Here is a 13,620-nt window from a genome sequence, read left to right as displayed (position 1 = left end):
GCAACGTTTTGATGAGGTTCAGGACCAGATGGTTCATTTTCTCACACATCCCATTGGTCTGGGCATGGTAGGGGGTGGTCCGGATTTTGTTGCACCCATACAAATGGCAGAACTCCTGAAATACTTCCGCTTCAAAGGCCGGCCCCTGATCCGTAAGCACCTGGAAAAAGTAGGCTTGAAAGGCCCTAGCGGCGGTGCGACCAGTCAGATCTTTTACCGGAACAACCACCATGAATCTGGAGTAGTGGTCAACGATGGTCAGAGCGTAGGTGTACCCATTTCGGCTGGGCGCAAGCTTGACATGGTCTAAGCCAACCAATTCCAGCGGCTGGTGGGTGACAATCGGCTGCAGCGGGGCCTTCTGGCTGGTTTAGCCCGTCTTCTCAGCGTACATGGGCCGCACTCTCGTCACCACGCCTCCACGGAATCCCGCATCCAATTCCAGTAGAACCGCTCTCTCAACAGCATCTCCAGCTTTTTCCAGCCGAAGTGCCCAGCACCGTCATGATAAGCTTGAAGGACCTTGGGTACACAATCCTGGGGCACCACCAACTGGCAAACCTTCTCATGGGTTTTTGGGTCGATCAGCTCCCGGTATAACTTATGCTGGTAGAGGCACAGGCGGTCCCTCTCCTTCCACAGTCGCTGGGCCTCGGAGGGGGGCACCTGGTCCATTCGGCGCACGCCTTGGGCTAGCAGGGTCTTAACCAGTCAGACTGCAGGCACCTGGTCTTGGACACCTCGCCACTCCTGGCTGGGCAGCGGGTCGAGGTCCACCTGTTGTTGGGCCACACAGGGCTTCTCCTCCTGCGGCCGGTGAAACGCGGGCAGCTCTATCTCTTCTAGGCGGACCTCTTCCGCCCCCTCGTCGGGTAGATGCGGCACCATGGATAGGGCGTCCGCGTTGGTATTCTTGCGCCCGACCCGGTACTTGACGGTGAAGTCGTAGTTAGACAGCCGAGCCATCCACCTCTGCTCAAGAGCGCCCAGCTTGGCCATGTCCAGGTGTGTTAACGAATTGTTGTCCGTGTAGGCGGTGAACTTTGCTGCGGCCAGGTAGTGCTTGAACCTTTCAGTTATCGCCCACACCAGGGCTAGGAACTCCAGTTTGAAGGAGCTGTAGTTCTCGGGGTTCCGCTCGGTGGGTCGAAGCTTCCGGCTAGCATAGGCGATCACCTTTTCCTTTCCGTCCTGGACCTGGGACAATACGGCGCCTAGGCCCTCATTGCTGGCGTCCGTGTACAACACGAAGGGGAGGCCGTAGTCGGGGTAGGCTAAGATCTCTTCTCCTGTCAATGCCGATTTCAACTGCCGAAAAGACTCTTCCTGCTGCTTACTCCACACAAATGGGGCCCCGGAGGGTCTACCACTCTTGGTCTGTCCCACGAGGAGGTCTTGCATCGGGTAGGCCATCTTCGTGTACCCCTTAATGAAGCGACGGTAGTAGCCCACCAGGTCTAAGAACTGCCGCACCTCTCTCACTGTGGTCGGGCGTGGCCAGTCCTGGATGGCTGTGATCTTTTCCAGGTCCGGGGCTACACCTTCAGCGCTCACCACATGCCCGAGATACTGTATTTTGGGCTTCAGCAGGTGGCATTTGGACAACTTCAGCTTCCTCCCGTATTTAGCGAGGGCCGCAAACACTTCCGCCAGATGCTCCAGATGGGCTTCATACGTCCGGGAGTACACAATCACATCATCCAGGTACAGTAAAACTGTTTCGAAGTTAAGATGGCCGAGACAGCACTCCATCAACCTCTGGAAGGTCCCCGGGCATTGCACAGCCCAAACGGCATGCTGTTGAACTCGCAGAGTCCCATCGGGGTAGTGAACGTGGTCTTCTCACGGTCCTCTGGTGCAACCGCCACCTGCCAGTAGCCACTGGTGAGATCAAGAGTGGAGAAATAGTTAGCGGTTTTCAGTGCGGCCAGGGACTCTTCGATGCGGGGGAGAGGGTAGGCGTCCTTGTGCGTAATCTGGTTGATTTTGCGGTAGTCTACGCACATCCTCATGGTGCCATCCTTCTTCTTCACTAGCACCAGTGGGGCTGCCCAGGGACTACAACTATCCCGAATGACCCCCGCCTCCTTCATGTTGTGCAACATGTCTTTAGCGCACTGATAGTGTGCTGGGAGAATCGGCCTATACCTTTCCTTGATGGGCGGGTGTGTGCCCGTGGGGATATGGTGCTGGACCCCCTTAATCCTCCGAAGTCTAGCGCATGTTTGCTAAAAACCTGCTCATACTCCCGAACCACCCGGGGGGGGTATACCCCCTCCTTGTGATATGCTGGGGTAGATTCAGTGCCAACATGTAGCTCCCGGCACCACTCCTCTGGCTGTAAGGGTGGTGTGTTGCGGCTGGTGTTGGGTGTAGGTGCAGCGGGAATAGTCTCGTGGATGGCATGGGTGTCGATGGTGAACAGCTTGGCTATCGTGGCATAGCGAGGGAGCCTAACCTCTTCCTCTCCACAGTTCAGCACCCTCACCGGCACTCTCCCCTTCTTGATGTCAATCACCCCCCCTGGCCGCCATTACGGTGGGCCAGTGTTCCGAAGGTGAGGGTTCCACCATCGCCGGGTAATCCCGTCCCTGGGGTCCGACTGCTGCTCTGCACCAGATCATCATTTCGCTCCTGGGCGGCACCACCAAGGGGGCTACATCTATCACCCACGCACCACCAATCTCTCCACCTGTCAAGTTCACTTGCTGCCGCTGCAGGAGGGCCCGGATCTCACGCTGGAGTGCCCTCTGCCGGCCCCCTTCTGCGGTGGCGGACAACTGCTGCAGCAAACTCAACACCTCGCCCATACAGTGCTCAATCACATTTGTACCCAAAACTATCTTCGGGTTGCGGTCACTAGACTCATGCAGCATGACAATCATCCCCTGATGCTTCAGCTCTGTCCTTCCCACAGTCAGGGTCACTTTCTTAAGTCCCACCTGAGTCATAGGGAGCCCATTAGCTGCAACAACAGTCATACCACTGTCGGGGGGCTAAGCTCACTGTCCTCCCAATACCGCTGGTACAACGCATAGGGTATGGTTGTTACCTGCGATCCAGTGTCCAGTAAGGCTGTGGTCGGGACCTCATCCACCGCCATCGAGATGATAGGGCGGCCTCCAACATACCGGTCCCGCCAGTCCGCCGGGCCATAGGGGTCTACTCCTGAGGATTGGCCCTTGGCCCCAGGGGTGGCTCATTTAATGGACAGCGACGAGCATAATGGCCGGGCTGGTTACACCGGTAGCACACCGGCGGTCCATACTGGGGGTCGCTGGCCCTCCTCCGCTTTATCCACGGGACATCCTCGGGGCGGTCGGCGAGCTGGATGGCCTCCGGCGGCTTGACTCTCGGCGGAAGCCTGAGTGCGGCGACCGCTCGGGCAAGTTCCTCGCTCATGCGTTGTACCTTGTCGGCCAGATCATCCCTCGCCCCGACGGGCGCATCCGGTGCCCGTAGGGCCAGCAGTGGGGGTAGTACCGAGACGGGAGCGGTGGTGACTGGAAGGGGGGCCATGTCCGGGAGACTGACCTCCAGAGGCTGCAGGGCCTTGTTTGCCTGCTCTTTCACTACTGCAAAGTCCAGGTCGGGGTGTTCAAGGGCCCAAAGTCGCAGCTGCTTGTGGTCTTCGGCAGACCCCATGCCCCGTAGGAACTGCTCCACCAGCATCTTGTTACTATCGGCCTCACTGACAGTATCGGCCCGCTTCAGGGTTCGGAGAGCCATCTGCAAGCGTAAGGCATAGTCCCTGATGCTGTCTGCTGACCGCTGCCGGCAGTTGTAAAACTGCATCCGGAGTTCGGCCGCGGTGCGAGTCTCGAAGGCGGCCTGGAGATTTTCCAAGATGGTGGTCACAGAGGTCCGGTCCGCATCGGCCCAGGTCTCCACCTCCTGCTCAGCCGTGCCGGTCAACTGCCCCAGGACTACCACCGCACGCTGCCTGCCAGTCATGGCATACAGGTCGAGAACCGAGCATATCTTTTTACGGAAGGCCTGCAATGTATCAAGCTTCCCGTCGTACTGGGGTAGCCAGGCTGCACCGGGCACATAGGGCAGGGAGATCGGCATTACCTGGGCGATGGCCGGACCCGCGGCCTCTCCCGCTCGTGCGACCGGAGCCGGGACGGCAGCATCTCCACCGTCGGGCGCCGCCGCTCCGGCGACTAGCGCCATCCCATCATCTGCGCTGGGTGCCGACATGTTCTCGCCATCTCCCCCTTGGTCTTTTCTCTGCACTCTTCTCTTTGGGGGCGGGGCTTCCTTTTCACGCCTTCACTGCTCGGGGAAGACTACTCGAGTGGGAAACTTTCGCGCCTAAGATGGCGGGACTTCAACTTTTTCGGCAGGACGCCGCTAGCGGATTCTTCCAAGACGCACTTCCACGGGTAAGTGGACTGTCCGAATCCTGTTTGTGACGCCAGAAAGAGTATACATGTACCGCCCTGAGAGGGCTCGGCTGCTCCCTGCCGGGCCAAGCCGCTCGAGATCCGGGCTCGGGTTGTCGGTGGCTCGAGCGCCTCCGGATCGGGGGCCACGTCACTCCGTTAAGGGGAAGCGGTGGGGATGGCGTGTACAATAGGTGTCGGGTGAGCCATGACGCCACCCATGGTTTGTGGTGACGGGATGCACCACCGCTGCGGTAGGAGTGGAGGATATTCCCGGGATCGGTGTTGGTGGCGCAGCCTCGGTGTTAACCCCTCCGTGGGTAGGGGCGGTGCGTCCCGGGGCCCGAAGGGGACTGCGATGTCGATGGGGTGCAGGGTGCTGCGGTGCTGTGACCGGATGGCACTGGTGTAGTCACGATTAATCACACTCAGAGTCACTGGTAAACCAAAGTCCGATGATGGTCGGTGCCCGCAGCCGGCTGCTGATGTCCCCAGTGAGGTTGGTGATGGCCCCTCTTCCCTGACCCTTTGGGTCAGGATCTGTCATCAGGGGCATGTTCTCTCTACATGTGTCTGATACCTCTCACCCCTCTCTGCTTCCTGTTTTACTCTTTTTATATCTCTCCTGCTCTGCCCACCCAGGTGCCAGGAGAACCATGTAACAACACTGCCATCTGAAGGCAAAAACACATCACAAGGCAAGCAAATAAAGAATTTACTGGTGTGCCGGGTACAAATGCAGGGGTGAACCTAACCCTCAACTCCCCTACAATTACATACAATGCCCTGGATTGATCCCAGTTAATGGGGCATAACTCCAGTTGTATACAACAAACATTTTTCCCATGCTGCAGCTAACTTCTGATGGCACTGTCATGTCATTCTACATTTAGCACATACAACTGTTTGCAGCTATCCCAGGTATTGGGCATTATTCCTCATAACCCAGTATAGATCCAGAAAATTGTTATGTAAGTACTGTATATTACAGCCCAACTCTCTTTTCCCGGTGATGTAATGATAGTAAGGTTCGGCAGTGAGGTTTTACCATATCACTGTGAAAAAACTAGTTTTGATCCTCTCTGGGGGTGTTTGCTTTTTTTTTTTTACCCTGTATAATGCTGTGATATCATCATTGAGCAAAGTCATACAGGGGAAAAAGTAAACACCCCCAGAGAAGAATTTTTGCCTAAATGAAGGGGAAAGTAGCATAATATTATTATTATTATTATTATTATTATTATTATAGCGCCATTTATTCCATGGCGCTTTACAAGTGAAAAGGGGCACAACGTAGACAAGTATAATATCAGGGACTCTAAAGTTTAGAATCTAATATTGATGCATAAAAAAAGAGAAATAAAAAAAAATACATTATATTTATCTGTTCAGCCCTTTTATCACATGGTAACCAGTTTAATTTGAAAAAGTGGTGAAGGGTTCTCTTTAAGGATTCTGGAACTTTTGGTATTGGATTGGTCCTAAGGTCCCAATCTGGCTTTAAAGTGTGACCTTGGGAAGCCCTGCTTTATTTCAAACCTTATATCTGCTTGTGGGTCTACATCATGACTGAATCTCCCCACCATAATCCGCTAGATCCTCCCTGCACTCACAATCGTGTCCAGAAACATCGCCACAAGTCTCTTAATGTCCTTGCAGGTTCTTCTCCTCTGTGTGTCTTCTGACCATACCACCCCCTTTGTTAGGCAATGCAGACGTGTATTTTGTATCAGAGAGGCACCGTACCATATTTTGGAGCTAAGGGGATGTGGAACCTTTGCACTTTTTCTACATACACATTTTTTATGTACTCTGTATTTTTTCTTAGCTCTTTGCCGGATGACTTTCACCCCATAAACCAACCTCAAACCACAACTCGGGAAGTGTCCATTTTCAGTACATTTAAAATAGATTTTTTTTTTTATTTTAATCTGCATCTGCTAAATGCAGAAGGCAAAATGTTGATATTTGTAAAATAAACTTTTTCAGTAAATTGCAGTTGTATTTTGTTCCTTCCTTTCAGAGTCATTAATAAGACTAATAGTCATATACTGTATGTATATATATATATATATATATATATTAGAAGGTGGCCCGATTCTAACGCATCGGGTATTCTAGAATTTACGTATTGTGTAGTTAATGTATGATTTTTGTTATATATATATAGATGTTGTTGTGTGTAGTTGCCAAGTGTTTGTGTAGGGCACTGTACATGTTCTGGGTGTTGTCTGGCTGGGGGGGTGAGAGCGGTGTTGTTTGTGTGTTGCATTGTGTGTGTTGCGTTGTTTGTAGAGCGCTGTGTGTCTGCAGTGTGGTCTGTGTGTGGTGCTGTGTGTGTTGCGCGGTTTGTGTGGGTGTGGATGTGGGGTGCGTGTGTGTGTTTTGGGGGAGGTATGTTTTGTGCAACGTGTGTGTGTTGCGTGGTATGTGCGTATATTTGTGTATGCTGCGGTGTTTGTGTTTGGGTGTTGTGTGTGTGCGGTGTTGTCTGTGTGTGTGTGTGTGTGTGTGTTTGTGTGGGCGGTGTTTGTGGTTCCCAGTGTGTGTGTGGTGTGTTGTGCGGTGCGCGTATGGTGGTGGTGTGTGTGTGTGTTTTGGGGGGAGGTGTGCATCCATATCGTGCTCCATCCCCCATGCTGCGCACCCCCCATCGTGCTCCATCCCCTGGCTCCCGGTACACATGTGCAGGGAGCCGGCATACGCTGATGCCTCGCCCGCTCGGCCCCGCCCCCGGCACACATTGGCACGCTCGGCCCCTCCCCCGGCGGACATAACCTTGCGATGCTGGGATCGTGACGGAGCCGGAGTACGCTGGTAACCATGATACACATTGGGTAACTATAAGAAGCGCTTCCTTTAGTTACCCGATGTGTATCATGGTTACCAGCGTACACCGGCTCCCGGTACACATGTGCCGGGAGCCGGCATACGCTGACGCCTCGCCCGCTCGGCCCCGCCCCCGGCACATGTTGGCACGCTCGGCCTCGCCCCCAGCACACGTTTGCCCGTTCGGCCCCGCCCCCGGCGACCCGCTCAGCCCCGCCCCCGGTACACGTTGGCCCACTTGGCCCCGCCCCCGCCACACCTTAGTCTGCCCCGGCACACGTTTGGCACCTGTACACCTCCCCCCCAGAACTACTCCTCCCATTATACTCCTCTTTCCCCAGGACTACTCCTCCTATTATAATCCTCCTATTATACTGCTCTCTGAGTATAATAGGAGGACTATTATAGCATGGGGGATGGAGCACGATAGGGGGAGTGCAGCATGGGGAATGGAGCACGATGGGGGGTGTGCAGCATGGGGGATGGAGCACGATGGGAGGGGTGCAGCATGGGGAATGGAGCACGATGGGGGGTGCTCAGCATGGGGGATGGAGCACGATAGGGGGTGCGCAGCATGTGGGATGGAGCACGATGGGGGGTGCGCAGCATGGGGGATGCAGCTCAACAGTAAAAATACTTCATGTTCCGCTAATGTTTTCCAGCTTTTATTATTGATTTTTTTCTTTGCATATGTAATAACAGTACTCCCATTTATTTCAAGGGAGGCTGTAAAAATATTCCCATTAATCTATAGGTTTCACCAACTGCATTGCAAACAGGTGGCCATCAACTTAGTTGCAAATCAGAAGACCATGCAAACTCGTTGAGCAGGGTCACAAAGTCCTAAAATATATAGCATGAAAAAATAATTGATCCTCTGTTAGATGAATCAATCATTTGTAAGTTACATCAAGACAAAGATGTGCACCTGCAGCTTAATATAATAAGTTTTAATGGTCAAGAAGCTGCAGACAAGCCGTGTATCACCAAGCACGATACTAAGTATCAGCTGGAGGGGGGTAAAGCATACCGTGAAGGAAGTCTGGAGCAGTAAAAGTGAACTCTCTACAGTGATTCATTAACATTTTTATTATTGATTTTATCGTATGCTTAATTTTAGGGACCTGTACACTGGCAAGCAAAAGTTTTGACACCTCTAGTCAAAATTACTTTATGAACAGTTAAGCAAGTTGAAGGTGGAATTATCTCTAAAAGACATAAAGTTAATGATGACACTTTTTTGTATTTTAGGCAAAAAAAACCAACAAATTATTTTAATCTTTTACATTTTTAAATAAAAAAAAGAGGAATGGGCAGATGCAAAAGTTTCCGCATCCTACATGGTTGGTACCTAGTAGCACCCACTTTGGCAAGTAACAAAGCTTGTAAATGCTTTTTGTAGCAGCCAAGAGTCTTTAAATTCTTGTGTGAGGGATTTTCCCCTCTTCTTCCTTGGAAAGGTCTTCCAGTTCTGTAAGATTCCTGGCTTGTCTTCTAGTTCTGTGAAATCCCTGGCTCATCTTCCAGTTCTGTAAGATTCCTGGCTTGTCTTCCAGTTCTGTGAGATTCCTGGCTCGTCTTCCAGTTCTGTGAGATTCCTGGCTTGTCTTCCAGTTCTGTGAGATTCATGGCTTGTCTTCCAGTTCTGTGAGATTCCTGGCTCGTCTTGCATGCACTGCTCTTATGAGGTCTAGCCACAGACTTTCAATGATGGTCAGATCAGGAGATTGTGAGGGCCATTGCAAAAGTTCAGCTTATGTCTTTTGAGGTTGTATATTGTGGTCTTGATACGTGTTTAGGATCATTGTCCATTTGTAGAATCCATCCTGCTTTCTCCTCTTTTTTGCTCTTTCCAACTTTAGTTTTATTACAGATTGTGTTATGTTGGCATAAAGAATTTGTTGAAATTTCATTAAATCCATTCCTCCCTCTACCTGTGAAATGTTCCCCTTGCCATTGACTACAACACAACCCCAAATCATGATTGATCCACCCCCATGCTTAATGGTTGGTGAGGTATTCTTTTCCTGAAATTCTGTGCTCTTTTTCCTCACATACATTGGTCATTGTGGCCATAGAGTTCTATTTTAACCTCATTGGTCCACAGGACTTGTTACCAACATGCACCAGGCTTGTTTAGATGTTCTTTTGCATACTTCTGATGCTGAATTTTATGATTGGGACACAGGAGAGGCTGTCTTCTGAGGACTCTTCCATGAAGGCCATATTTGTGCAGGTGTCTCTGAACAGTAGAACAATGTACATCAACTCCAGAGTTTGCTAAATCTTCCTGAACGTCTTTTGCAGTAAAGCAAGGGTTCATATTTGCCTCTCTAGCAATCTTATGATCTCTCTCAGAAATTTTGCTTGGTCTTCCAAACTTTCTTAATTATATTTCAAGTTGAGGAAAGAGCAACTTGAAAATACTTTGCTATCTTCTTATAGCCTTCTCCTGCTTTGTGGGCCTCAAACATTTTCATTTTCAGAGTGCTAGGCAGCTGCTTAGATAAACCCATAGCTGTTGTTTTTTGGCACAAGGATAGAGGAGGCTGGGATTTTATAAAGCTGTGACATTTGCATCACCTGACCTTTCCCAATGATGATGGTGAACAAGTCATAACCCTAACAGGCTAATTAAGGTCTGAAACCTTGGTGAACGTTATCTCAACACACAAATCTCCAAGGGTGTCCAAACTTTTGCATCGGCCCATTTTCCGTTTTGTAATTTTTCAAATGTTAAAGATGAAAAAAAATGTTTTGCCTAAACTACGAAAGAAATGTTTCACCTTTAACTTTATGCCTCTTAGAGATCGTTTTATCTTCAACTTGCTTAACTGTTCACAATAACAGTAATTTTGACCAGGGGTGCCCAAACTTTTGCATGCCACTGTATATGAAAAAGGCATCACACAGTGATTACAGACATGTAACAATACATGACAAAAGCATTTAACATGAGATATAAAGCTAAATGATTGCCTAATTGGTACAGACTTAAAGGACTATTCTTAAATTTAAAAGTCGCTGGGGTTCTTACCGCCACGGCCCTCTGCGATCCCAAGAGCCGAAACTATGAATAACCCAGGCTGAATGGGGTAGAAGTTGAACATGCACAATGACGTTCCATTCATTTTAGAGGGAGTGCTCCCATTAAGAGGGAATTGAGCAGTAGTGTGCATTTCCGACCATCGCTGCATTCAGCCAGTGCTCTTCAGAGAACCAGTTCTCAAGATTGTTGGTGGCCATGGTGGTTGGTCTTCCCAGTGATCAGAAAAAGTAAGCCCTCATGTGTTTTGGACAGCCGGGTGAAGAAGCTGCTGGGAAAAAGATTGGCTGAACCATCGTTCAGCCAATAACCATCTAAAGTGTATGGGTAGGCTTATGAGCAACCTGACAAGGAGGTATGAGAAGGTATTGCAGGTTGTAGACTTTTCTGAAGAAGGTGGACTTCCGAATGTTTTTTGGTTTTAAAAGTGGGATAGAATCTGATTGATTGAATTAGTTCTTGAGCACCAGCATAACACTGAAAAAATCTTGGAGAAAATGGTTTGAGGCGCAAATAAGAAGACGGTGAAGAAGGAGGTCTTGGGAGAACCAGAGATTATTGGAGGGGAAGTAGCAAAAGATTAGGTCACAGATGAATGAAGGCAAGACGTTATAGATGGAAGCTTATTCGTGGAGAGTGAATGAGAAATTAGGTCATGGGAAGCCACTGGGAATTGGCAGATGGAAAAGGTAAAGAAGGAAGAGGTGGATGCACAAGAGTGTTGGACGAGAGTCCACAGAGATAGAGTTTTCAGTAGTCTAGGCAGTAGATGAGTACTTGTAACAATTTTTTTGAAATGCACTAGAGGAGGCATCAGATTCTATAAACATCTTTGATTATGAAGCAGTTGGAGGTGATAAGGATCTGACTTTGCAGCTGAAAAACAAGGCACAGTCAATGTTTAGCCTGAGGCATCATATTGGGGAGCCCGTGAAATGTGTGCAGTTGCTACTATTGATCGATATGTTTGGTTTGGTTGGGAGCGTTCAGGGACTAGATGAAAAGATGAATTCAGGTTTCTACTTGTTGAGCTTTACAAAGTGAAAGTAGAAGAAGGAGGATATATCTAATAATTGTGACTTCTGTGTAACAGAGAGGTTAAAAATGCAGTAACGTAGTACAGCACATCATGGGGAAGAGGTCAGGACCAGAAGACACCAGTCTGGTGAAAGGGGAAACAGAATGGATATTCCCAGCCAGAAAATGTTTTAATTTTTGAGGAACAATCCACTTTAATTCAATCAGTATTTATTTTTGTTAACAGTGTTATTTTATTTACGTTACATATTTTTCATAGATATACAGTACAGACCAAACGTTTGGACATACTTTCTCATTCAAAGAGTTTTCATTATTTTCAGGACTCTGAAAATTGTAGATTCACATTGAAGGCATCAAAACTATGAATTAAAACATGTGGAATGAAATACTTAACAAAAAAAGTGTGAAACAACTGAAAATATGTTTTATATTCTAGGTTCTTCAAAGTAGCCACCTTTTGCTTTGATTACTGCTTTGCACACTCTTGGCATTCTCTTGATGAGCTTCAAGAGGTAGTCACCAGAAATGGTTTTCCAACAGTCTTGAAGGAGTTCCCAGAGATGCTTAGCACTTGTTGGCCCTTTTGCCTTCACTCTGCGGTCCAGCTCACCCCAAACCATCTCGATTGGGTTCAGGTCTAGTGACTGTGGAGGCCAGGTCATCTGGCGTAGCACCCCATCACTCTCCTTCTTGGTCAAATAGCCCTTACACAGCCTGGAGGTGTGTTTGAGGTCATTGTCCTGTTGAAAAATAAATGATGGTCCAACTAAACGCAAACCGGATGAAATAGCATGCCGCTGCAAGATGCTGTGGTAGTCATGCTGGTTCAGTATGCCTTCAATTTTGAATAAATCCCCAACAGTGTCACCAGCAAAGCACCCCCACACCATCACACCTCCTCCTCCATGCTTCACGGTGGGAACCAGGCATGTAGAGTCCATCTGTTCACCTTTTCTGCGTCGCACAAAGACACGGTGGTTGGATCCAAATATCTCAAATTTGGACTCATCAGACCAAAGCACAGATTTCCACTGGTCTAATGTCTATTCCTTGTGTTTATTAGCCCAAACAAATCTCTTCTGCTTGTTGCCTGTCCTTAACAGTGGTTTCCTAGCAGCTATTTTAGGCCTGCTGCACAAAGTCTCCTCTTAACAGTTGTTCTAGAGATGTGTCTGCTGCTAGAACTCTGTGTGACATTGACCTGGTCTCCATTCTGAGCTGCTGTTAACCTGCGATTTCTGAGGCTGGTGACTCGGATAAACTTATCCTCCGCAGCAGAGGTGACTCTTGGTCTTCCTTTTTTGGGGCGGTCCTCATGTGAGCCAGTTTCTTTGTAGCGTTTGATGGTTTTTGCTACTGCACTTGGGGACACTTTCAAAGTTTTCCCAATTTTTTTGACTGACTGACCTTCATTTCTTAAAGTAATGATGGCCACTCATTTTTCTTTACTTAGCTGCTTTTTTCTTGCCATAATACAAATTCTAATAGTCTATTCAGTAGGACTATCAGCTGTGTATCCACCAGACTTCTGCACAACACAACTGATGGTCCCAACTCCATATTAAGTGTACCCAGACTCTGACTGCTGATCCCAGGAACCAGACGGCCCCTTTCCAACACCCTGGTAGCTATGACCTCTTGTGCTACCAATTAGTTAGTTAGTTTGTTTGTTTGAACTGTTCCAGATGAAAGTGTGCTGAAAAGTTAAAAATGTTGACTGTTCCAGTTTAATTTGATAAAAAAATGGACCCAGGCTGCAGGACTGGCAGCAGCCAAAAACTCTTACCTTGGAAATAGTTGCACCAGTTGTGCATCACCAGAATACAACCTACCAGCAGACCTTGTTTAAACACTGCCACCAAGGAGAGGAAGGTTGGAGGAAAGGTCTGGGACAGCGATGGTCCTGACCTGGTCACCAAAGGGACCGGTGACCTGCCTTCTTACAGGGATCTGGGACCAGGACCTTGGGTGGTGGGTGCGGGAAGGAGTACTCCAGATTGAAGCGTTAAAGCCTGAACCTCCCCTGCGAGGGAAGACCTGCCATGTTGTGTTTTTGATGCAAAATAAAAAGTGTAACCTGTATCACTTGCAGCCCGAGGACGTGCTGGAATTAACCAAGTGGGTATGTAGCGCCCCTGAAGCCATCAGGGAGCTACAAGGTACTGCATCCCCACCAAGATGCAGGGCCTACCCCCTAGAGACCCAGAAGACCAGTGCCGGTAACACACAAACAATCCACATAATCCCAGGTTTCCCCAACATTTCCCCATAGAATGATACAAGGCTAGGGTTGGACCAATGGATGGCTACCTAGAG

Source organism: Anomaloglossus baeobatrachus, chromosome 9 (assembly GCF_048569485.1).
Source record: "Anomaloglossus baeobatrachus isolate aAnoBae1 chromosome 9, aAnoBae1.hap1, whole genome shotgun sequence".
Classification (NCBI taxonomy): domain Eukaryota; kingdom Metazoa; phylum Chordata; class Amphibia; order Anura; family Aromobatidae; genus Anomaloglossus; species Anomaloglossus baeobatrachus.
Note: the sequence above shows the minus strand (reverse complement) of the source record.